We start from the raw sequence: 26251 nt of genomic DNA, 5'->3' as shown, positions 1-26251 counted from the left end.
CAGATGTACAGCATAGGGACTCAGTGTTTTTACAGATTATATACCCCATTGAAAGTTATTACAAGATAATGGCTACGTGATGCAATATATCCTTGTCTCTTATATATTTTATACATAGTAGTTTGTATTAGAGAGATGCAAATCAAAACAATGAGATATCACCTTATACCTGTTAGAATGGCTATGACCAAGAAGTCTACAAATCACAGTGTTAGGCAGGATGTGGAGAAAAGGGAACCCTTGTATAATGCTAGTGGGAATGTAAAGTGGGGCAGCCGCTATGGAAAATAGTAGGGAGGTTCTTCAAAAAGCTAAAAATAGACTGTTACATCATCTAGCAATTTCACTCCTGGGTATATATCCAGAGAAAACAAACAAACAAAAAAACGTATTCAAAAAAGATATACCTATATCCAGTGTTCAAAGCAGCATTATTTACACTTGCCAAGATATGGAAACAATTTAAGTGTCCATCAGCGGATGAGTTGGTAAAGGAGAGGTGATACATTCAATGGAGTATTACTCACCCATGGAGAGGAATGAAATTCTGCCATTTGTGGAAATGTGGATGGACCTAGGGAATATTGTACATAGTGAAGTAAGTCAGAGAAAGACAAATACCACACATGCTCTTTTAAATCCAAAATTCTGTGTTTTGCTTTTCGTACCTCAATTCAAAATGGCAACCCATGCCACAAAGAAAATACCATGGTTGTAACTGGGAAAGCAAGCTGTTAACAAGGTCTATCCTTATAGCTAGGAGATTTGATTGACTGTTGAATTTTTATTTGTTTATTGGTGGAGGAAGTCAAATCTATTCCATCCAATTCAGGCATATGAAGAGTACTCAGTGCCTTAGTTTCAGCCAGCATAGCTAAGATCGATGGTTAAATGACTGAAAACCAGAGACAAAGAATAGAAAGACATTTTTAGGGCCACTTTATATATTTTATTATCTGACACTGGAGGAAAGTGGTAACAGAATCTGAAAAGTGAAGACTGAATTTTTTACTTGGCTATTGAATGCAGATAGTGGAACAAATAAATACTGATTTATGAAAAACATACCGTAGAAATAGACAAACTTAACAGACATGCCTTTTTTCACCCTGTGAAGTCTCAAAATGAAAATACAGGAGTTCCCGTCGTGCTTCAGTGGTTAACGAATCCGACTAGGAACCATGAGTTTGCAGGTTTGATCCCTGGCCTTGCTCAGTGGATTAAGGATCCAGCATTGCAGTGAGCTGTGGTGTAGGTCGCAGATGCGGCTCGGATCCCGCGTTGTCGTGGCTCTGGCATAGGCTGGTGGCTACAGCTCCGATTAGACTCCTAGCCTGGGAATCTCCATAAGTTGCAGGAGCGGCCCTAGAAAAGGCAAAAAGACAAAAAGACCCCCCCCCCAAAAAAAAAGGAAAATACATATTTCCAGGAAAGAATAAAGAAGGGAAAAAAAAGATTTTGTTTTCCAGAGGAAAGAAAAAAATACCGTCTTTTTATATTATGATTTTGGTTAAGTATTTATCAGCTTGAGATATTTTGTTGGTACTTTAAGACCACAAGCTTCTAAATTGCTCACATAAAACAAATCTTGAAAAAAAAACCTTAACTTTCAAAAAAAGTAAAGCAGTTAAAACTTTTAGAATGTACAATGGTTTTTCACATATTAATGCCGCATCCTGCTCTAAATCTTAGTATGTTTGACAGTTTAATGATGAAGTCAACTTTCTAAGCTTATTTCCTTTTTTTCTGTGTATTCCAAGACAATTCTAATGAGATATGTAAAATATATAGATATAAAATATGTCAAAACTGAGAAAATCATGTTTTATAGTTATGCCAATTATCAATTCTCTAGCTACCATCTTTATCATTCGCTTTTACTATCATTATTACTTTGCAATTTTATAAATTCATAATATATTTATGTTAATAAAAAATGGAATCATAACGTTGCTATTGAATAACTGACTGCAGTACCTGGGATGTTTAAACTAGTATGTACACAGCGAGGCAAAATTTTAGATTAATTTATTTAAGAATAGAAAATACTAAGCTTTTAAGAAAAATAGGTTAGAGTATATATACAGTGTTACCTACCACCATTCTTTGGCTAGTCACCAATCTCAGAGTTCTCTGCTTTAATTCATTCTAATACCTAATTCTACAGCACAATTGCGCACGTATTAGTAGGACTGCATTGTAAGGAAGACTGATTAATAAGTTTCTTTCTAATGCCTGATATAAATCTTAAGGAAAATTTGTATTATTGAAATTGTAAAGAAATACCCCAATGAACTTCCATGGCTGGCTATTTTCCCACATAACAGCACCTGCAAATTGTCTTTGCCAAGACTTCCTGTGTGCCCTTATTTTTGTTGCTATCAGTATGGACCAAAATCCCTATACATTCCTGTGGCTTGTGGAATCAAACGAGTTGCACTGATATCTTCAAGGATCTTCTTGAAATATATTTTCTCAGACGTATTTCATTTTCTGCCTATCCTTTGTTCCTATAGGCTAGTTCTTCTGTGGTAGTTGTTTAGAAATTAGCTCTAATACTGGTGTTATTTCACTGGTATCAATAATGTGATTTGGACAATAAGCAAAATCATAATTATGGGATTATTTGTGTATTCATTCAGCTATTCTATTAAGTGCCTGCTAAGCAATGGAAATAGAATGCTATACAAATAGGACAGTTTCAGATGTATCACAATTTTTGGTTTTGCATAGGGCATGTCGTCAGAAAGGCCATAATGCAGAGGAAAGTGTTAGTTTTATGATAGCCAGTGGAGCATGTATCAACAGGGACTCAATCTTGCCTCAGATATCAAAGATGGCTTCTCTCACAAGGTGATATTTAAATTGAGATATTGAGAATGAGTGGAATTTAGCTACATGAACAGGTAATGAGGGGCAGTTGAGGGGAAAAGGTGATAAATTCTGGGCAATAGGAAAAGTATTTTAGCAGGATCAGAGGTAAGGTGAGTTAAATAAAGTAAAAGGTAGGGAATATGCAAGCATTAGTCTATGAGAATCAACCCAAACCAAAGCATTTAGGGTCATGTAAATCTTGCTAAAGTGTGCTTCATGCTAAGTTAGAGTACTAAGTGATTTTGTTCAGAAAGATGGTATCATTTAATCTAGATTTTCAAGAGTATTGTCTGTTCCTCAGTTTCTTCATATGCAATAGTTACAAGTAATATGATCTCTTACCTTTCAAATTCTGTGAGAAATTAAATATAAGTCCTGAAAGTTTTGTTCAGGAATCTATATATTTGAGTAATTGTGGTTCCAAAGTGACAAAATTCATTGGTTCGGGTGACAAAATTCATTATCTGAGGTGCCAAAGAATACCTTTGGAGAACTGAGTCTGGAAAACAATATAAGTTTACCTCCTGATGGCTTCCCTTAGGCAAATTGAGTGGTGCCAAAATAGTGTGGACACGATCAAAAAACACCCTTTCATTTTACCCAATCACGTGCTCTTATTTTAGCCTTCCACATTGCACGTGGAATCGATATTTAAATAAGGGTCCATGACCCTGCGTGCTTCTTCCAGTGTGATTATAAATAAAGATACTACTCTCATATTAACAATTCTTAAACACTATGTGTCAGATGTTCTGTTAAGTTTTTTTTTTTTTTTCCTGCACCCAAGGCATGCTCAAGTTCTCTGTGCCAGGAATCCCAGGAATCCCCAGCTGTTGCAGTGACGATGCCAGACACTTAACCTGCTGAGCCCACATGGCAACCCCAAGTTTTTTTAATAGGATATTTCACCTGATCTTCACAACAACTAAGTTGTGTACTACCATTACCACCTTCCCATTTTAAAAACAGGAAACTAAAGCACAGAAAGATGCATCTGTTGTCCTAGTTCATGCAGGTATTGTGAGCTTGAACTCCACGCCACCATTCTTTAGACTTTTTGATGTTCTAACATCCTAGGTGTATTTACTCACATACACACCCTTGTTCCACTTAAGTTAGGTTTTGGGAGGTGAGAGAGTGAAGTGCAAAAGTGGCTCTGAAAGCATGCAGTCCACCTAGCCTTGTGTAAATGTAAAGAAACCACCGTCTACCCTTGTGGAACTACCGCTCCCATCTCTGCATCACAGCGTTGGTTTGGAAAAGACAGTAGATTTAAGGGCTGACTGGTATGTTCTCTTCCAATAGCAAGCTGACATAAAAACAATAAAGGACAAGCCATCTTTTCCATAAAATTCAAAATTGTATTCACCTTCATCATTTTCTTTTTTTGCGGCTGGAAATTCTCATTCTTCCTCCAAGTGCTGATGCAGTTTTTATCAGCTCATGTTTTCTTGTAGGTGACAGGGTGGTATTCTAGTAGAGAGATGGTGGGGAGAAAAAGAAATGCCCATTAAGAGAAATTTCTATTCATACGTGCCACCCACATGCTTTCATATCCACACACTGAGAAGTTTAAAAATCTGAACAGAAATAGTTTGCCTGCTTCATCTCTGTCTTCACCCATTCTCCCTCTCTAAAGAAACAGAAAGCAGTGAAAAAAAAATGTAGATTTCACATGCAGTTGTAGAATTGTTCATTTAAACTTGAGTCTTGGGGAATGCTTCTCCCTATTTCAAAAGATCTCTTCCCTGCACAGATCAATTGTTATTGTAACATTTGTGGCATCTCTTGAGTCCCTTTTTCTTTGCTGGGAAAAACTGACTTAACTGATTGGGGATTTGCATGCAGAAAACTCTCTCTTAAGCTCAGTTTTCTGACAATGTGTTAACATTAGAAAATAAGTATTAAAATATTAATAATTAGAAACATGGTGTGTTTAAAAATATATGCAATCCATGCTTTCAGATAATTGATTAATCAAACATTATGATGGATACTAGAAAATATTTATAACTGAAAATGAAGTGAAAACATTACATACCAAGTTTTGTGGAATATAGATAACAAAATATCAAGATGGGAATATATAATATTCATTGCATACTTTGCAAAAAAGAATATCTGAAAACTAGTGAAATTATCATTCATCTTCTAAAGTTAAAGAGTAACGTAATAAAAAACAAAAGTAGGCAAAAGAATGAATATAATGAGAAGTGGACAAATTCATGAAATGAAAAATCACTATAAACAAAATTTATTATTTAAACAGAACATAAAACATACAATCTTATAGTATGATTGGTCAAGAGACTAAGAGAAGACATAAATATTTGATATCAGGAATATTATAATATTCCTCAGATAGTAGGTATCTGTTTGTGATAGTGAAACTGACAGCAGTAATGGCCTGAATCTAGCCAGTTCCCAGATTGGGACTTGAACCCGTGTGCCAGGACTTGAACTCAGCCAAAACCCAGATTGGGACTTAAACCCACAGTTTTAAATTAGAATCATTCAGCTGGTGTCTGAGGTTCAGGTTCTTCATGCCCCCGCGCAGAAGGAATTCAGTGAGAGATAAAGTGATAGGCAAGAAACAGATTTCATTAAGATAGGATGCTTGTGAGAGATGCAAGCAGGCAGGCAAGGAGGCTTTCTCCTCCAGGACCTGGTGGACTAGTTTTATCATCCAAGGGGAGTGCAGGTGGCAAAAGACTATCTCTTACTCTTTCTTCGAGTGGTAGCCCCTCCTTAGTATCCCGTAAGGTGCGTATTCAAATCAGCAGAAGGGCAGTCCTCATCCTGCCCTAGGTCTCACCCCATCCTACACCCAGAAAAACAAAATTGGTTAAACAAAAGCAGTAATAATATAACCTAATTATTATATGGTTTTGTACTATATATATATATATTTTTTTTTCCCCCTTTTTTGGCCACCCCGCAGCATATGGTATTCCTGGGCCAGGGATCAGATCTGCATAGGTCTCAGTTGTGACCTACGCAGAGCTGCAGCAACACCAGATCCTTTAACCTGCTGTGCAGGGCTGGAGGTCAAACCTGCATCCTGGCTCTATAGAGACACCACTGATTTGGTTGTGCCACAGCTGGAACTCCCATATATTACTTTAAAATATTTTGTAATACTATATGTAAAATTGTAAAATCACAAAAATGGTATATTTTCTATAAAATATGCAATATAAAATTTTAGTTGTTTAAGTTAGGTACATAAATATTACTCCATAAATTTTCTCTAAAGAGTGTATACATGTACGTGTAACTGGGTCACCAGGCTGTACAGTAGAAAAAAAAATTATATTGGGGAAATAACAATAAAAAACAAATGAACAAAAAAACAAAAAAATCCTTCCTATTTCCTCCCTGACAACCCCCCCCCCCAATGCCAGCCCCTGACAACCACCATTTTACTTTATGTCTCTGTGAATTTGACTGCTCCAGGTACTTTATGTAAGTGGAATCATACAGTATTTGTCTTTTTGTGATGGGCTTATTTCACTAAGCATAATGTCCTTAAGTTCCATCCTTGTTGTAGCCTGTGTAAGAATTTCCTTTTTTTTTTTTTTTTTTTTTTTTTTTTTTGTCTTTTGTCTTTTTGTTGTTGTTGTTGTTGCTATTTCTTGGGCCGCTCCCTCGGCATATGGAGGTTCCCAGGCTAGGGGTCTAATCGGAGCTGTAGCCACCGGCCTATGCCAGAGCCACAGCAACGCGGGACCCGAGCCGCATCTGCAACCTACACCGCAGCTCACGGCAACGCCGGATCGTTAACCCACTGAGCAAGGGCAGGGATCGAACCCGCAACCTCATGGTTCCTAGTCGGATTCGTTAACCACTGCGCCACGACGGGAACTCCCAAGAATTTCCCTTTTTCTTAAGGCTGAATAATATTTCATTGTATGGATATACAGTGTTTTATTTATCCATTCATCCAGCCGTGGATACTCTGGTTGTTTCATCTCCAATGTGAATAGTGTTGCCATGAATATGGGTGTGCAAATATCTCTTTATCCTGCTGTGTGGCACTGGAAACTATACGTAGTTTATGATGGAGCATGAGGGAGGATGGTATGAGAAAAGGAATGTGTATGTGTGTGCGTGACTGGGTCACTGTGCTGTACAGTAGAAAACTGACAGAACACTGTCAACCAGCTCTAATGGAGAAAATAAAAATCATTTAAAGAGAAAAAATGTTTAGAAAAGTATTACTAAATATAATAAAGTCTTGCATTCACTTCTTTTTCACTCTGATGAACTGTTATTTCGTTGAACCCACACAGTTAGAGGTACGATTTAATTAGGATCGTGGTGAAAATTAAATAACATGCAAAGCACATAAAACGGCATCTCTCATGAAGTGTTCAATAAAAAGAAGCTATTGAAAACAGCACAGAGCTGAGTGTGAGGGGCTAGAGTCACACCAGCGGAGGAGGAATCCTGACTCCACTACTTACTAGATTTGTAATTTGGGCAAGTACTTCTTTCTCTGTGTCTGTTTCCTCATCTGTAAACTGGAGAAAAATAATAACTGTATGTTCAAAGGTTTTTTTGAGGATGGATTACATTTGTTATTATAGGTAACTAGCTATATAATTACATAATTGCATTTTGAACAATGTCTAGCATATCATAATCACTCAACAGAGAAAGAACTATCAAAATCAGGGCTTAAATCCAGATATTTCAACCCTTGTCTAGAGCTTTCCTAAGGCTACAGCTAAAAAAAAACCCGAAAACCTCACTTTCCCATTTTTCCTATTTCTGACCCTGCGTAAACACACAGAGAAGCATCCGGCTTTTTTTTTTTTTTTTTTTTCTTTTTTCTTTTTAGGGCTGCACCTGCAGCATATGGAAGTTCCCAGGCTAGGAGTCAAATTGGAGCTCAGCTGCCTGCCTACGCCACAACCACAGCCACAGCAAAGCAGACCTACACCACAGCTTGGGGCAATACCAGATTGGGTTCAATGAGCGAGGCCAGGGATCTAACCTGCATTCTCATGGATACCAGTCAGGTTCATAACCCACTGAGCTACAACAGGAACTCTGAGAAGCATCCTGCTTTTGATGGAATATCAAGGAATCAAGACCACAGACATGCTCGGAAGGGCAAGCTCACAATGTCACTCCATCCCGCCCCTGTCTCTACTCACGCGCATTAGCGGCGGCTTACCCGTGCACCTGTGCTCTCTGTCCCGCACCCAGAGTGGGGAGTCATGCCAATTTTCTTGACAGAAGGGTGTGTTCTCAGAGCCCTTTGCTACATCCACAACATGCAACCTAACATTCATGAAGAATCAAATCAATTCTATTTTCTTCCTCTATTTGTTTAAAACAAGGTAGCTTAATTACTTGACCATGGGCCTTTATTTAGAAAAGAAAAATGATAAGATGAAGTTCTCACAAAATTCTTTGGAGTTCAAGTGTTTAGAAGTACTACGCCCTTGGTCTTTTCATTGGCGGTTCCTCTGGCAGCAAATGCACCATAAGGGGCCTCCAAATATCTCCGTCCTGCTGCTCTTAGAGTTTGATTTGTCATTTTAAGGATCTTAAGAAAGCAAGGGATTCTAAGCTTGATACATGTTCCAGTTAATGAAACAGCATCTTCTAGCTGACATAAAGCACAAAGGGAAGTTTTCAGAATTAACACACAGAATATGTATACCTGGAGGTAATGGTTTTTTCATCATTGAAGCATTTAAGCAGATGTCAGACAACTAACCCACATGAATGGAGGGAGTAGAGTGGACGCCGCAGTTTTGTTGGGCCTGAATTCCTCCTCATTTATGACTATATGATGTTTTCTTGACAGTCCCACCACAGGTGTTCAAAGGAAACACATATTTTTGTTAGACTTTCCATGCAAATTTTTGGCCCAGTAATAGGTCAACAAGACTATCAGGGAATTTTCCTGCTATTTTTCAAGCTGAGTCTGAGAGAAACGCTAAGGTGTTGAGTTGAAGATTTTGGGCTTCGAGCCAGACACCCCATGTTTCTACCTGCAAGCTGAGAATAATCAGAGTGATGTAGCACATAGGATTTTTAGGGCAGTGGAAATATTCTCTATGAGACTAAAATGATGGAAAAATCTCATTATGCGTTTGTCCAAACCAATAGAATGTAGAACACCAAGAATGAACTGTAATGTTAATTATGGATTTTGGATGATTATTATGTGTCAATGTAGGTTCATCAACTATAACAAATGTCCTGCTCTGATGGGTGATGTTGGTAATGGGAGAGCCTGTTCATGTTTGGGGGCAAGGGGAGTATAATGGAAATATGTGTGCCTTCCTCTCGATTTTGCTGTGAACATAAAACTGCTCCAAAAAAATTGTCTCTAATATTAAAAAATGTTTAAAATTAACATTATGATTAGTCTCAATCAACACTTCCTTGGTCATGGATTTTTGGAAGCAGATCTCGGTGATGGAGAGGGAAGGTCTCTGGGCCTTCAAGTTTGGTTCTAGTGATCCATGAAGCCAGATGCCTCTCTGCTCTTCCAATAGATTCTCCTTTTTGCTGGGGGAAAAAAATGGAGTTCCTGTTGTGGCCCAGCGGGTTGAGAACCCAACACAGTGTCCATGAGGATGCAGGTTCCATCCCTGACCTCATTCAGTGGGTTAGGCATCTGGCATCACTGCAAGTTGTACATAGGTCAGAGATGCGGCTCAGATCCAGTGTTGCTGTGGCATTGGCCAGCAGCTGCAGCTGCAGTTTGACCCCTAGCCAGAGAACTTCCATATGCTTCAGGTGCAACCCTAAAAAGAAACAAAAAAAAAAAGAGAGAAAGAGAAAGAAGACCAAATTCAATAAACTCTGGGTGATACCAGATAGGTAGCAACTCTGCTGTTCTACTCTTCAGTAATTCTGGGCCTACCTCAGATTGACACATGGATAACACCCTTTGGCCTGGCTTTTGTTATTAATATTGTCCCAGCATAAATCTAATAGAGCTTACAGTGCAGTAGCCAGCTGTGGACATGCAGAAAAAGGAGATTCAGTCCTTAATTTTCAGAAAGAAATTAACAAGGTTATGAGAAGGTAAAAAATATCAGACATGGTAGAAAGACACCATATCTTCAAGGTAAAAGTTGAAGTCATTATTTTCCTCTTTACCCAGAAAACGTAATGTCTTCGTCTAGAATCCGTTCTCTCTCAAACTGTAGGTCTTCATTGTCATTTTAGCAAAGGTATTAGCCTTTGATTTCATTTTGTTTTCTTTTTAATAATGAAAATTTGAAGTTTAAAAGGAACAGGGAGGAGTTCCCTTCGTGGCACAGTGGTTAACGAATCCGACTAGGAACCATGAGGTTGCAGGTTCGGTCCCTGGCCTTCCTCAGTGGGTTAAGGACCCGGCATTGCCGTGAGCTGTGGTGTAGGTTGCAGATGCAGCTTGGATCTCACGTTGCTGTGGCTCTGGCATAGGCCGGCATCTACAGCTCTGATTAGACCCCTGGCCTGGGAACCTCCATATGCCGAGGGAGCGGTCCTAGAAAAGGCAAAAAGATTAAAAAAAAAAAAAAAAGGAACAGGGAACTGGGCTTATGCATCTTGAAGTAAGAATTTCATAAATAGTCTTAAAGCCTATCTATCTCTATCTATCTATCTATCCAGTCATCCATCCATCTATCAAGTAGAGTTACTTGCTCCTCAGAATTAATGGGCAGGTATGTATTAAGTTGGATGCCAAGCAGTGAACTTGAACATGGACTTCCTTATGGTGAGATATTTTAGTGTAAGTATAGGATAAAGTTGTTGAAAAATCTGTATGTAGCTAGAAAGGAAGGGAATAAAATGCATTAATTGAGAATAGACATATCTCACTTTTTGTGAATTTCATTCTAGAGTTTTTCAAGTATCCATAAACTACAGCACAATAAAAGATACAGAATCAAAAATGTAGCTGTGGAGTTCCCGTCGTGGTGCAGTGGAACCAAATCCAACTAGGAACCATTAGGTTGCTGGTTCTATCCCTGGCCTCACTCAGTGGGTTAAGGATCCAGCGCTGCCGTGAGCTGTGGTGCAGGTCGCAGATGTGGCTCAGATCTGGCATTGCTGTGGCTGTGGTGTAGGCCAGCCTCCGCTGTAGCTCTGATTAGACCCCTAGCCTGGGAACCTCCATGTGCAGCCCTAAAACACACACACACACACAAAATCTAGCTGTACCACAAATATCGTGTGACTTTGGGCACTTCTCCTAACACCAGTAAGGCCATTTTAGTCATCTGTGTAAGAGAATAAAACATTTATCATAGTTTTATTATAATAGCTAAGTAAAAAAAAATACAAAAAAGTGATAATTACAAAGTACATATGCAAATAAAGATAGCCACTATACTCTGAGTCTTTCATAGTTATGGACCTTTGCTTTATTTATCTTTGTGTTCTCAGCACCTAACATAATTCCCGTTTTCCCAATAAGTAAAATTCAGTTTTTTAAATTTTATTTTTAAAAAATCCATTGTTATCTAGCACTCAGTCATATCTCTCACATTATCTTTTGCCACTTTTGAATCGTATTCTCCAACTGGAGTTATTCTACAATTCTGAGTTCATGAATTCATCTTGTAACATCTTGGGGTCTTTTCATGTGTTCTAGGAACCCTCCTAATTTCTGTCCTCTTGGCTGTATTCTACTCAACCTCAGGCTCATTCTTTCTACCATTTCTTCCAGGGTGTCTTCCAACATCCCACAGGTGATTTGGGGTGCTTTTCTTCTATGTCTTTGTGAGATTCTATATGTAGTTGCTAACAAAACACTTCATACAGAGTATTATACCTACCTGTGTTTCCTGTTAGTTTACAAACTCTCTGAGAAAAAAAGGCTCTATTGCACTCATTTTTGAACAAGCACACAGCAAAGAGTCATAGAATAGGCCCTCAAGAGATATCTGTAAAATGAATTCTAGTGTATCATAAGAAAATATTAGGAGTTCCCTGCTGTGGTGCAATGGGATTGGCGGTGTCTCTGCAGCACCAGGACACAGGTTCAGTCCCTGGCCCAGCACAGCAGGTTAAAGGATCCAACATTGTAGCCTCTAAGGTATAGGTCACAACTGCCACTCAGATCTTATCCCTGGCCCTGGAACTCCACATGATGAGGGGCAGCCAAAAAAGAAAAAAAGTACTTAATAAATGAAGGATTTTCTCATTTTTATCTTTGGGGATCTGGTATTAGTTACAAAAGGGTTCTCAAAAAGCGTAAGTACTGGGAGGATGTGCAGTCTTCTTAAAAGATTGTGAGGAAAGATGTTCATTTTAAAATATGGTTTCTTGTCAAATTTGTGAAAGCTTTTTCAATATGACATTAAACTTGAAGTTTCTGCTGATAGGCAGAAATACAGCAGGTGTCAAATATCTCTGAGTCTAGTGTAGGATAGTCCCTCTTGCAGAAATCTTCAAAGCCACTCTTTCATAACTGATTGCAGGTATCTTGGATCGATTATCTCATACTGAGGATAAAAGAGGGGCATAGAAAGGAATTTGTGAGACAGGTTCTTTGCAGAGAACCAATGGGGTGGTGAATCTCTTGCTCAGAGATGCCCCCCACACACACACACACCTGCACCTAAGGAAGGTAGAGGGGCTCAGCCTTCTTCCTTTCCAGCCTAAAACTGAAAGGCTTCAATGGAACCTTGATGGAGTTTAATATGTGTAATTTTGAGTCTGGAAAGCAGTGCAGATATATATGATCCAAGTGTGAGAAATCCAGAAGGTGAGAGAGATGATCCAGGTGGCGGCTTACTAAAGGAGAAGTGACTTGGGCATAAGGCAGAAGACATGGGAACATTTCCCCTAGAACAAATGTGGGTCATGTAACAAAGAGAGCCAGTGTCCGGTAAGCTGTCTTCTCCTCAAGAGGACTGCTTGTAGGGCAAGCAAGGTCCCATAGAGAGAGGTCTCTGTGGCTGGGACTTCCAAAGGCATCAGCATCCAGAGGAAAACACACTGTCCGCATCCAAAACCCAGGAGGGCAGCCTCTCAACACCTCATGAAAGCATCCCCAAAAGATCGCTATTCCATACCTGCTAGGTCCCAAACGCATAGAACTATTTTATCAAGCCTTTGCAAAGTCAGCAAAAACCCTGGGGCACTTTTGCTCTTTTCTCCCCCAGCTCCAACCCCAACTTCAGGGCCAGGCAAGAGAGAAAGGGGAGAGAAAAGATAAAAGCCAACCATGTCCCCTTCTTCAAAGACAAGAACCCTGCCTATGCTTCAAAGCCAACAAGAACGTATTTTATAAAACAGTATGAGTCAATGGCCTTTCGGAAAGAGCACTGCTGATTTAAAAGTATGAGGAAAAAAAAATAAAAGTATGAGAAAGATTTATAGGGAAAATATGACCCGCAAAAAGTAAATTTTAAATTTATTTTAAACTTTCATTGTTTTATTTAGCCATTTTTAGTAGCTACAGTCCAAAGGCAATAAAGAAGTCTTCAGTCACAACTTTAGTCTGCAAAAATATCTCAAAATATGGATACAGAACACCAAGCTTCATTGCACTTTTGCAGGAATAATCAGGGGTAAAATAGTGTGAACACCATATGGCAATGCTATGTTATCCTCCACCCCAAGAGAGTTAAAGAATTTCAGTGCTATTCAGTAACACAATCAAGTAGTCAAATTAAACCGTTTCTATTCACTTCACTGAGGAAAATATTATTTTATCCAATCTGTACCAGGAAAAATAAATGAAAATATTTTAACCCTTAATACAACTGATTCTGGCTGAAGGGAAAATCAGGAAGTCGGATTGATGGGCAAGGAAGAGGAGCATCCATGAGAACAAAGGAGTCTGAATTCATGAGAGAAAGGTGTAGACAGAGATGGGGCTCATTGAGTCTTCCGTGCTATCAGGCCATAAAATGTTGTCACTGGAAAGGGCATAACTACTTCCTTTTACAGATGAGAAAACTAGGATCCAGAAAGATAAATTCATTTACTTATGGTCCAATAATAATGTGACAAAACTGGGACTCAAGCTTAGGTCTTTGAAGTGTAAATATTGAGGCCATTTCTCTTCATTTCTTGGAGCTTGCCTTCTAAGGCAGGTGTCAGTAGGATGTTCTTAGAGAAGAACATTAAAAATAAAACATAGAGGAAGAATCCTAAAGGCCAAGGGAACAGAAAGATCAATACTCAAGAATAAATAGAAACAAACCGTTTCCAACGTAAAAGGTTTATTCTCTGTAGGCCAGTTAGTTTCAGGAGTATGAGAATAAGGGAATAACCAATAAAGGAGTATAATCACTGAACACATGGTTTAAGAAGTCTTCATGAAGGCATGGGGGATTTGAGGTTGAGAAAAATTTGTTAAAAGCTTTGAGCCGGTTTGGACTATGGAATGTTCTAAATATAAGGAATTACTGTAATTTCTTCATTTTTCTGTAGAATCGAGGAATGGTGGTTTATTAACCCAATTTTCATCACAGGAAGGAAAAAGACAGTACCGTTTTTTCTCCATGAGATGTTTTCTGTAGAAAGACATCCTAATCCTTTCCTACGAGCTTTGTATGGTCCTCAGTCCTATTCATTTTGCTGCAAGAGATCATTCAGCCAATCTGGGCTCAGCAGTGATCATGGAAATAGTTGGCGAGAGAGTTGATGGATACGAAAACAGAGTGAGACTTCACATCCCAGAGTTTATGCTGAGGAGTGAGAAGGAAAAGGGCCTCCTGACTGGGAGAAGGTTTCAAGAGGCACTCTGGGTGGGATCCAGGGCCAGCCTCATCACCTGCCTTGGCTCTGAATCTCAGCGATTCACAGAGGAATGGGGTGCAGAATTCTCTCCGACAAAGGCATACACTCCTATGACTGGCTGGAGCCAAGACTTCAAGAGCCTCTCCGTATACAAACCTTTAAAAGAAACATGTCCTGAGAGCTCTAACTGACTCTGTTAGGTTAATATTCTGAGAATATTCAGGGAGGGGAAGATAAATTGCAGTTGGTTGAAAAATGCAATGGGAATGTCTCGACTTAATTTGGCCGACTGCAGTTGCTCTGCGTTAAATGGCTGGCACAGCGAAAGGTGAGATTTCAAGCCACTGAGGAACACTTGTGAGTCACCCACACATTTGCAATCTGATGTGGATTATGTAAGCTTCTCAGGGAGAGAATGGCATTCTTGGATTTGGAGAAATTGCAATGGAATCAGTACAGATTCCACTGAATTGCATAACATGGGGCGAGTCACCCAGCATAGCAAGGCTCTGAGATCCTCTGTGGGATAACATTTATGACTATCTAGGTAAAGCTCCACAGTCCAAAGTTTGAAACAGATCAGACAGGAGGCAAAAGGCATGCTAGTCAACTGCGTGTTTCTGTCTGAACACGTGGAAAAGAAAACACAAACACATCTTGCATTTAAGCAATGAAGAATCATCATTAAATAAGTAGCTTCCATGTGGCTGTTACTGTCCTGGATATAAATCTGAGGCATGAGCTAATATATTTCCAACCCTTGAGGTATAATCAGGACCCAGTTTCTGCTGGTCCCCAATGAAAACCAGAAACTCACAGTATAGACTGTAATTACTAATTAATCTGATTTGACAGAAGACGTGAAATATATTTGCTCTGCTACTCATCATGTTTTATATGATATACAATGATATTGAACTATTTTTCAAGGCAAAAAAGACATGACCTAATCTAAGGCAATGTATAATGACAAAATGAGCCCTGGACTGGGCGCCCAGTGATTTAAGTCTTATTTCTGCCTATAAGGACTTGGGCAAAAGGGCTCTCTTCCTTCATCTATAAAATGATGATGACAACTCACTGATGCTTGTTTATCCTGCTTCACAGTATTTTTAGGAATATTCCAGAAGCAATATGCTAGCTAAATCTCATGGGAGGCCAGGGTCTTGCTTGCTAAGGTAGTCCAGCAGGGAACTACCTCAGGGCTGGGAAAATGTGAACAGAAGAGAGCCTTAGGGTCAGCCGATACTTTTTAAAGATATTTTATTCCTAATTATTATGTAATGAAAACAGAGAAAAATATGGAAAGGCATATAACCAAAATCTGGTTGTTCATCAGCCACATAAAAAATTACATATCAGGAGTTCCCGTCGTGGTGCAGTGGTTAACGAATTTGACTAGGAACCATGAGGTTGCGGGTTCGGTTCCTGCCCTTGCTCAGTGGGTTAATGATCCGGCGTTGCTGTGAGCTGTGGTGTAGGTTGCAGACGTGGCTTGGATCCTGTGTTGCTGTGTCTCTGGTGTAGGCCGGTGGCTACAGATCCGATTGGACCCCTAGCCTGGGAACCTCCATATGCCACTGGAGCGGCCCAAGAAACCGCAAAAAAAAAAAAAAGACAAAAAAAAATTACATATCAAAATTGTGCCCCATTTGCTTAGGAATTCTTCTGAAAAGGAAAGAAGAACAAGAAGGCAGAAGGGAGAGAGGAAGGGTGGCCCAGGGGATGGGAAAGAAAGGAAAAATGAAAAACTTTATAGCTACAAAAAATTCATCATTAATTCCTCATTTCCTCTCCAGATATTACTAATTTCCTCAAGTTGAGATGCATTATTTTCCCGTATTTTTTTAAAAAACTTTTACTGACCCTATGTGTTGATAGGAATAAGCTTTTACTAGATAAGAATAACTTCTTGTTTTAAGCTTCACATAAATGGTTTCATAATCGACATATTTTGTAATTTTCTTTTCTATACAAAAGTATGTTTTTAGGTGTGTTCAGTGCACGTAAATATCTGATTCATTTCTTTTTCTTTTATCTTATTTTATTTATTTATTTATTTATTTATTTATTTATTTTGTCTTTTTGCCTTTTCTAGGGCCGCTCCCTTGGCATATGGAGGTTCCCGGGCTAGGGGTCTAATCGGAGCTGTAGCCGCCGGCCTACGCCAGAGCCACAGCAACACAGGATCCGAGCCTCATCTGTGACCTACACCACAGCTCACGGCCATGCCTCCTTAACCCACCGAGCAAGGCCGGGGATCAAACCTGCAACCTCATGGTTCCTAGTCAGATTCGTTAACCACTGAGCCACAACGGGAACTCTTTATCTTATTTTTTTTATTGAACTATAGTTTATTTACAGTGTTTAGGGTTTCCAGCAAAGTGATCCAGATATATATATTTCAGATTCTTTTCCATTATAGGTTATTACAAGATACTAAATTAGATTCATTTTTAAAGGTTTTTAATGTCTTCCATTGCATAGACATAGCATTCCCCTTCTGTGGGACAGTTATGTTGTTTCCATGCTTTTGCTATTATCAGTAGTGCCATGGTGAGCACTCTTCTACATGGAGCTCATAAAAGAGCGAGCCATTTTCTCGGATAGAAATTTCATGTATTATTGCTGGTCAGAAAGAGTATATGTGCCCTTCTTTCTTCTTCTTCTTCTTCTTTTTTTTTTTTTTTTTTGGTCTTTTTAGGGCCGCACCTGCAGCATATGGAAGTTCCCAGGTGAGGGGTTGAATCGGAGCAACAGCTGCCAGCCTACACCACAGCCATAGCGACGCAGGATCCAAGCCATGTCTGCGACCTACACCACAGCTCAGGGCAACATCGAATCCTTAGCCCACTGAGTGAGACCAGGGATCAAACCCACATCCTCAGGGATACTAGTTGGGTTCATAACCCACTGAGCCACAACCAGAACTCACTTAGCCATGCCCTTCTTATTGAATCAGTGAGCATCCACCAATCATGAATGCGTCCTTTCCCCCAGTGGCCCCACCATCTTTGCAAACACTTGGCTTTATCAAATTTACTAAAATATGTCAATCTCTGAAATGGTATCTTATTACTATTTTAATTTTCCTTATTAGTAATATGGCCAAGCATTTCTTTCATATAATTATTTGAGTTCCTTTTCTGAGAATTTCATGTTTATGTTCTTTGTCCATTTAGGTATTAGGCTATTTTATCTTTGTTGTTTATTTGTATAAATTCCTTTTATATTCCAGATATTAATTCTTTGTTGGATTTTTCAGTTCCAGTTTTTTGTTGACTTTCAGTGTCATTATATTGCAGTTAGAGAAAGTCTTTGGTGGACTCTGGTTCTTTAATGTTTAGTTACGTCTTGGGCAAGGTTACACAGTCAGGCAAAGGTCTCATCTGAGCTTGAACAGCTTGTGTTCACTGAGTGTGGTGTTCTGTGCATGTTTATTGGAGCAAGTTTTTTTCTGTTATTCAGATCATCTGGAGCCTGAATCATTTGACTGCTCATACTCTATGGTATGTTAATTTTTTCAAATATCTGATGATTACTCAGTTTTCCCATCAAAATTCTGTCAATTTTTGTTTGATATGTGTTGAAGCTATCTTGTTAGATCCTAACTGATAAAGATTTGCGCTGTTCCTATTACAAATCATGCTACATTGAATATCCTTATACCTAAAGTCTCAAACACACATGTGTGCATGCTGGTAGGGTAAAATCCTAGAAGGAACTAGATGAAAGCACAGGCACATTTTAAATAAACAAAGATATTTTACCAAGAGATGCTTCATACAGCTCAAACTGAAGAAATTGACTGGGAAAAAAACTGCCTCGTTAGAGCTGAATAAATTTGAAGTTAATGACTCTCATTGGAGAATAAGAACCTTAGTCAAGCTTGGTGAGATCTTTCAAAAGTTTCACCCTCTACTTTCCCAACTCCAACTCTTTTTTCTGCATTTTGATAAGGTGGCTACCTTTGACACGGAATCTTAAAATAGATCGATTTCCATTTTCAGAAAACTTTGATTTTGTCCTAGTGTGTGTGTGTGTGTGTGTGTCTGTCTGTCTGTCTGTCTGTCTATCTATACACATGTATTTTTTCACCTCTTCTTGAACATTCATGGATGTCAGTGTAATATCCTTGGATGAAAAGACTGAAAAGTCATATCTGCTATCTCACAAATCAGAGTGTGCTTCTTAAAATGAGAGCATTGGGGATAAACTATCCCTGTTTTGCCAGCCTCTGTGAAAAACACATAACAATAACAACAAAAAAGGATCCTCGAGTCTTTGAAGAATATCCCCAATAATTTTTTCAAGTTCCAGTTTTCATTTTCCTGAGAAATATTGCCACGTTCCCTCTCAATCACCAGTGTAAGTTGTTGCCAGTAAATTCAAATAGCCATTTTAATCTAGTTGAGGCCAAAGGTTAAAATGTAGGCATCCAAACTGTGCAAAATGGCTATTTTTCTTCTGAGGGCATGTAGCAGAATTTTTGTTCCTGAAAACAGGATGCAAAAGTGTAGAGAAAATATCATTGGGTTGTTTCACCTTCAGGGAAAATCATACCTTCTAAGGGAGGCTTCCAGGGATTGAGGAGAGGAGGCAGGAAGTCAAACTGGGAGCCCTGGAATCCTGACTCAGGACTTGAAACGTGTGCCCTTAAGCAGTTTATTTATTTAATTTCTGTCTGCTTTGGTTTCATCACCTATAAAATGGGGATCATAGGCTTACCTCAAAGGTCAGTGTGTGAGCACCTTGCAGAGTGTCTGGCTCATAAGAAAGCTCAAGGGATTTTGTTTTGCTGCAAGTAATGGAGTAGCAGCACCAACGGTAGTGCTGGTGGTATAGCAATTGTTGTGATTCCATCTCATTTAGTCAGTAAAAGAGACAGACACAGACAGGGTGTTACATCCCTTTAACAGAACTAGGAAGGGAGATCCAGGAATATAAGGTTATATGCCTATAACCACAACCCTACTATTTGGCAGGTAGACCCAGAAAGCTTTAAGCCAGGTGTGCCGATCGACACCTAAGACAGAAAGAGTTAAATGACACAAAGTTCGCTTGGATTAGATGACTTGGGCTTGATCAAGTCATGTCTTACTGATGAAAGTCCTTTTCTAATGGGAGAAATAAGAAATCCTGATGAAATCCAATGACACAGTTTAAATAATACGTGCACACAGGAGCAAATGCATACATATATAATCTTAGAAGCACCCCTTAACTACTTGAACCACAAGGTTCATACTTGTGAGATGGAGATAATACCTTTTTTTTTTTTTTTTTTTTTTGGTCCTTTTGCTATTTCTTTGGGCCGCTCCCGCGGCATATGGAGGTTCCCAGGCTAGGGGTCTAATCGGAGCTGTAGCCACCGGCCTACACCAGAGCCACAGCAACATGGGATCCGAGCCGCATCTGCAACCTACACCACAGCTCACGGCAACGCCGGATCGTTAACCCACTGAACAAGGGCAGGGACCGAACCCGCAACCTCATGGTTCCTAGTCGGATTCGTTAACCACTGCGCCACGACGGGAACTCCGAGATAATACCTTTTCATGTGCTCACTGTAAAGATCTAGTTAAGCACCTGGAATCCTAGCACAGGGACTAGAACATGGTAGGCAGTGCAACAGCCACGAGTTTTAAGACAGCATTAAGATAAACAGTTAATGGTAGCAGTCCTATTTGCATAGTGGTGGAAACTGGAAGTAGGGGCACTTAAGTCAGAAGCTGTGGAGGGGCTAGGAGTGCAGGGGTGGCTGGTTTTACAGGAGCCATGGATATGGAGCCACAGCCAGCAGTTGTCACTGGGCAACCTCTCTCAAATGCCACCCAAGCATCTCTGCTCTTAGAAATTATTACCTTCCAAGACCAACTTTAAGCCATCATTCTTTATAACCTCCAGGATAAGTGACAGATCTTTTTTTGTTGTTGTTCTTTTTTTGTCTTTTTTTGTCTTTTTAGGGCCACACCCTGGAGGTCTCCAGGCTAGGGATCAAATCGGAGCTGTAGCTGCTGGCCTATGGCACAGCCACAGCAACACCAGATCCTAACCGCACCTGCAGCCTGCACCACAGCACACGGCAATTCCGGATCCTTAACCCACTGGGATCAAACCTGCGTCCTCACAAATGCTGGTCAGATTCCACTGAGCCACTATGGGAACTCTCCTGATAGTTCTTTTTAACTCCATTTATTTTTTTCCCAAGAAAATAGAGTTGACCATTGAAGAACATGGATTTAAACTCCACAGCCATTTATATGTGTAATTTAAAAAATAAATGCAGGAGTTCCTGTCATTGTTCAGTGGAAACAAATCTGATTAGCATCCATGAGAACATGGGTTCGATCCCTGGCCTTGCTCAGTGGGCTTAGGATCTGGTGTTGCCTTGAGTTATGGGGCGGGTTGAAGACACGGCTCAGATCCAGTGTTGCTGTGACTGTTGGGTAGGCCAGAGGCTATAGCTCCAATTTGACCCCTAGCCTGGGAACCTCCATAGGCTGTGGGTACAGCCCTAAAAAAAATTAAAAAACAAAAAAAAATAAAAACAATTACATATATGTACTATAAATGTATTTTATCTTTCTTATTTTCTTAATAACAATTTCTTCTCTCTAGCTTGCTTTATCATAAGAATATAATATATTCTTACAATATATTATAATACCTTTAACATATAAAATATGTGTTAATGGGTTGTTTGTGTTATCAGTAAGGCTTCTGGTCAAATGCAGGCTACTGGTAGTTAAGTTTAGGGAGAATCAAAAGTTATACACAAATTTTCCACTGCAAGGAGATTGGCACCAGTGACCTCCATGCTGTTTATAGGTCAACTATATTGTTTTGTTTCATGTTCTCTGCCAGAAGTTGGGCCAGCAGAGCTGAAGGAAAGAGCCACTGGCCTTCAATTATCTCATGGGGTTTACAATCTAGTGATCTCAAAACCGTATATCTTCCGTTGCCAGCTGGAACTCCTCTATTCCACTCTGGTTCTGACTAATTCCTGCTTATCCTTTAAGAATCATCTTAGAAACACATTTTTCCACAAAAATTTTTTGATACCTTACTCCCCTTCTCCTGAATTAGGAGAATTAGGTGTGATGGTCAGTTTTATACATTCATTTGTTTTGGCTTATAGTCCTCAGTTATTCAAGCAAATACTATTCTTGGCATTGCTATGAAGGTACTGTTTAGCTGTGATTAAAGTCCATAATCAGTTGACCTTAAGTAAAGAAGATTGTCCCAGATAATGTGGGTGGGACATTGAAAGATTCAATCAATTGAAAGACCTTAACCGCAGAGCTGGGGCTTCCCTGTGAAACAAGTAATTTCACTTGTGAAAAGCAATGTCAGCCTATGCTTAAGAATTCCAACCAGCCCTTCTGAAGGCCTGCTCTACAGATTTCAGATTTGCCTAGTAAGCCCTGACAACTGTGTATGCAATTCCTTGCAATGCATATGTACATATATCATTCCATCAATGAATCAATGGCTGCATCAATGAATGCAAAATCAATGAATTAATTATTAATAATACTTCTCAGATTGAACCCTAACTGACACAGATGCCTCTGGGCTAAGTTATTTCTAACATGGCACTTACTACTCTCCTCTTATAATTGTCTTTATTCTAATTACTTTTTGGAAATGTAATAGATAAACTCTCCTTGCTGGGAGAACACCTGCCACATAGTAAACACTCAATATTGGTTTGTCTAATATAATTAATTTACTTTTATTAGTAAATGTCCTCTAATGGTTAAGCTTTTTGGTGTTAGAGTCAGGTAGATCTGAGTTTGAGTTCTGTCACTTGCTAACAGTGGGGCTCTGGGCAGGTCATCTAATGCTTTAAAGCATTAGTCTATTTGGATTGCTCTAACAAAAACTTGGGAGATTTTTTAGATTGAGAGGCTTATGCAAACATTTATTTCACACTGCTCTGGACACTAGACGTGGAAGATCAAGGTGCTGAAAGGTTTGGTGTCTGGCAACAGCCTGCTTCCTGGTTCATAGATTGCTGTCTTTGTATTTTGTCTTTATATCATGGAAGGGACAAGGGATCTCTGTGGGATCTTTTCTTATAAGGGCATTAATCCCACTCCTGAGGTCTCCTCCTTCATGACCTAATCACCTCCCAAAGGCCCAACCTCCTAATGATATCACATTTGGGGTAAGGATTTCAACATAGGAATTTGGAAGGGACATAAACATTGCACTCACCTCCCTTTCTGCAAAAAGATAATATACTTACTACATAAGGTTGTTTTAGGAGGTAAGAGAATAATTGTATAAAAATAGCATACTAACAGACATATATTAAGAATTTAATAAACCTTTGCTTTTCTTGTTCTTATTATCATCTGAAATTTAGAGCAACTCTATGTAGACTTCCCTTGAGAAATATCCAGATAATGATCAAAAACAGTTAGTCTTCATATCTTCACCTTATTCCTGATGCTGAGATGCTTCAGAGTGTGGCATCTTAGTTGGACTGTGGTGCTTGCTGACCTGAACCTCCACAATAGACAGCTGATAACTAACAAGGTGCTGATCCCATCTCTAAAATTTTCTCACACACATATTTGCACAGTGATCCCAATGAAATCTCAGACAGTACCTTCAACTTTTTATAAATATATCAAGCTTACACAAGAATATGCAATACCTTGCTCACTCAACTCTTCCCTGAAATAGCCAGGAATGATAAGCAACCACCACCCAGGCACCCATATCCAAGTGGTCCGATCCCTTTGAAGCACTTTAATATAAATGACTTTCCTTGATCGTTGTAGTAATCCTACAAAGCATGTAGGGCATTTGCAGCCTTCCTTGGGCAGTTGATGAAACAAATTACTTGTATATCAGTCTATCAATTGTGTTAAGGAATTTAGAACCCATGTAGCCTAGATTACATGCTGGGGGACACCTCCCACTTACAGACTCTGTTTGCTGGGGTCTCTGCCCGGAGAACATAGATCTTATGTACTGAGAGGTTTTTCTGGGAGCCAAAAAATACAGGAATGAAATATTTCCTTTTCTTTTCAAGTCCCAGCTCCAACATTATGAGTTGTACACCCATGTGCGATTCACTTAACCTTTCTGAACCTCAATTTCTTTAACTGTAAGGTTAGCGATAGTAATACCTCCCTTAGAGGATTGTGAGGATTGCAAGTAATAAGTAGGAAGTAATTCATAGGATCCTTCCAAGAAATGTTAGCTGCATTCCTTTTCTTCTAGAGGCCAATTGTAAGGTGAAAGGAGAACAGACTGACCCAAAGGCTTATTCCCCAACCAAGTTCTATAGAGATAGTTAGGCTGACATATCGAGCAAAACAGCCAACAGTGAACGAAGAAGGATTGGGGCAACTGTCTACATTCATGATATAAAAAGGTCATGGTTACTGAGTCTCTTTCATTTCACCAGCTTCCATCTGTGATTAAGAAAAACGTAGTTTACTTATGGGATTTCTTTTCATCAATATCAGTGCCTGCTCATGAGGCCCATATGCTAAGTATAGGATAACCTACCAGGAATATTATTAGAAAGAGTTTTAAAATCATAGTAAAAATCTTAAAATTTATAAATTTTACTTATTTCCTTCATCTCCTAAATTATAATCATTTTTTCTCAAAGGATGGATGCTCTGACATGGTATCATAAAAACAAATAAAACCTATTTAACCCTTTCTTGCTTAACAGTATGACTAACACTGCTGCTTTCTGAATTTGCTTCCCCAACTTATATCCAACCTGAAATGGAGCTCCCATAAATTTTTAAAATAGAGGTTAGTGTTATTTCTTTCCCAGAACCAATAGCTTAGTTTATGTCTTTCAGCTGGTGTAACATATCACATATTCGGATAACATTATTAGGGCCCTAAAATATCCTCATGAGATAGAATACGGAACACTTTTGTTGGTCATTCTCTGAGGCACTTTGATGTTGTCCCATTTGGAGCCTTCATATTAGGGCTCCCAGAAAGAGGTTGTTCCTTCTCTCAGCTGCAAAAATAGAAAGTCAAAAGCTGCAAAGAGAAGCTACTACCACAGACATTAAAGCTATTTATTCCTTTAACTACAGGAAGACCCAGCAGCACCCATCTAGTCCTTGAGCATCACCCCTACCCTAATCCCCCACTTGTTTACACATTCCAATCACTAACCTAATCTCCCCCACCTCCAGCCTCCTTCCTCTGCACCCTCTGAAGTGTACAGACTTATAAAAAAACTAAAACAGAAATAAAAAACCTTGATAACCTTAATTCTTCTTTGAATTGAATATACACTAATTTCAAGATTTATGACAAAGCTATAGTAATACACACAACATGTTATTGATGTAAGAATATCCATAGAAAGCAGTAGAATAAAGGGCCCAGTGGAATAGACCTACATAATTTGTAGCTCACTTGTTTTCATTTTGAATGAAGAAAGTTTGGGCTATGATGCACTTATGAGTTTATAATTCGTGTGAATAAGAATGAATGACACACTGAACCCTGACCACTACCTAATGAAGTATATGCATGAGGATTATTTGTCCAGATGAAAAATAACAAAGAAAAAATTTTACAGAAGAATAACATAATTTTAAAAAGTTTTTAGCAAATCCAAAACTATTCAGTAACAAAATATAAAAAGGTAGAGTAACAATTTGTATTAAAGAAAAATTCTAAAATAATATAATACCTAATAAAATCTATAGTCATATGTACACATTATACGTAAAATGTTTTATAAGCACTCTAATGTATTAGTTTGGATATTTCAAATATACGTAAGAGTAGAACATTGTTATTATATTTATTCTACATTTTGAGATGTAGAAGTTGCTTAAGTGAAACTCTAAAGAAAAGAACTCATGTTACAGGGATTCTCAACACTCACTCAGCTGGTGTTATCTAGTCTATGTCTACTGGTAAGATTTTACACCATGATGTCTGTACCTACAGGTATCCTAGAGACTATTCATGGTTTCTCTGACATGTGAAATCTGATTATGTGAATTTGCTTCCCTAGTCTGTTTTATTATTCCAAACTAATTTTGTGCCTGATCTTTCTTTCAAGCTCTTTCAATGATTTTCACTTGAAATTGTCATTTCCAGACAGCAGCCAAAGGACTTGAATGCAAAATACCCCAATGGTATGTCAGAACTGGATTCTGGTGCTTTCTCAAAAAACACTGAGTCATTTATCTGCTGCCTTTCCTTTTCCAGTTGTTCACTGTGAGATTTCCAATGCCATTTTTATCCTCAATTTATCATAGCGAGTCTTCTCCCTCAGAGCTGTTAGTTCCATTCTGTCACTGCTGGGATTCTGAAATTTCATAGTGATTTGCCTGTGTTCATATCTTTTTCAGCCATTGTAGCAGTCACTTACTGGACCCTTCCACTGCTGAGACTCATATTCTTCAATTCTGGAAACTTTTGTACTATTTCTTTGGCATAAACTCCCTTCTTGTGATATGTTCTACCTATATGAAATGGCAGTTATTCTAATACTCCCCTTTCTGAATCAATCCCCAGTTTTCATAACATTTTCCTCCAGTGCCCATATAATTTATTTACTTGTGACAAATGTTACTTGATTTTTATCTTCTTACACAAAGAATTTATGGGAATGATAGAAATAAAGTTAATGCCCCTTGGAGGCACAGGTTTC

At 38.9% G+C, this 26251-nt stretch overlaps 1 long non-coding RNA gene across 1 annotated transcript in view; it reads right to left on the bottom strand.

The window, feature by feature from the left end:
• Positions 366 to 26251, bottom strand: part of LOC110262069 — a 128974-nt gene continuing 103088 nt past the window's right edge. Inside the window, exons 3-4 of the long non-coding RNA XR_002346594.1 lie at positions 4244 to 4347; positions 366 to 574 (exon numbers count right to left, since the gene is read on the bottom strand). This is a non-coding gene — a long non-coding RNA (uncharacterized LOC110262069). The remainder of the gene's footprint in view (positions 575 to 4243; positions 4348 to 26251) is intronic.

The sequence above is a fragment of the Sus scrofa genome, chromosome 8 (assembly GCF_000003025.6).
Source record: "Sus scrofa isolate TJ Tabasco breed Duroc chromosome 8, Sscrofa11.1, whole genome shotgun sequence".
Lineage (NCBI taxonomy): Eukaryota > Metazoa > Chordata > Mammalia > Artiodactyla > Suidae > Sus > Sus scrofa.
This window is presented reverse-complemented; position numbering and strand designations above follow the sequence as displayed.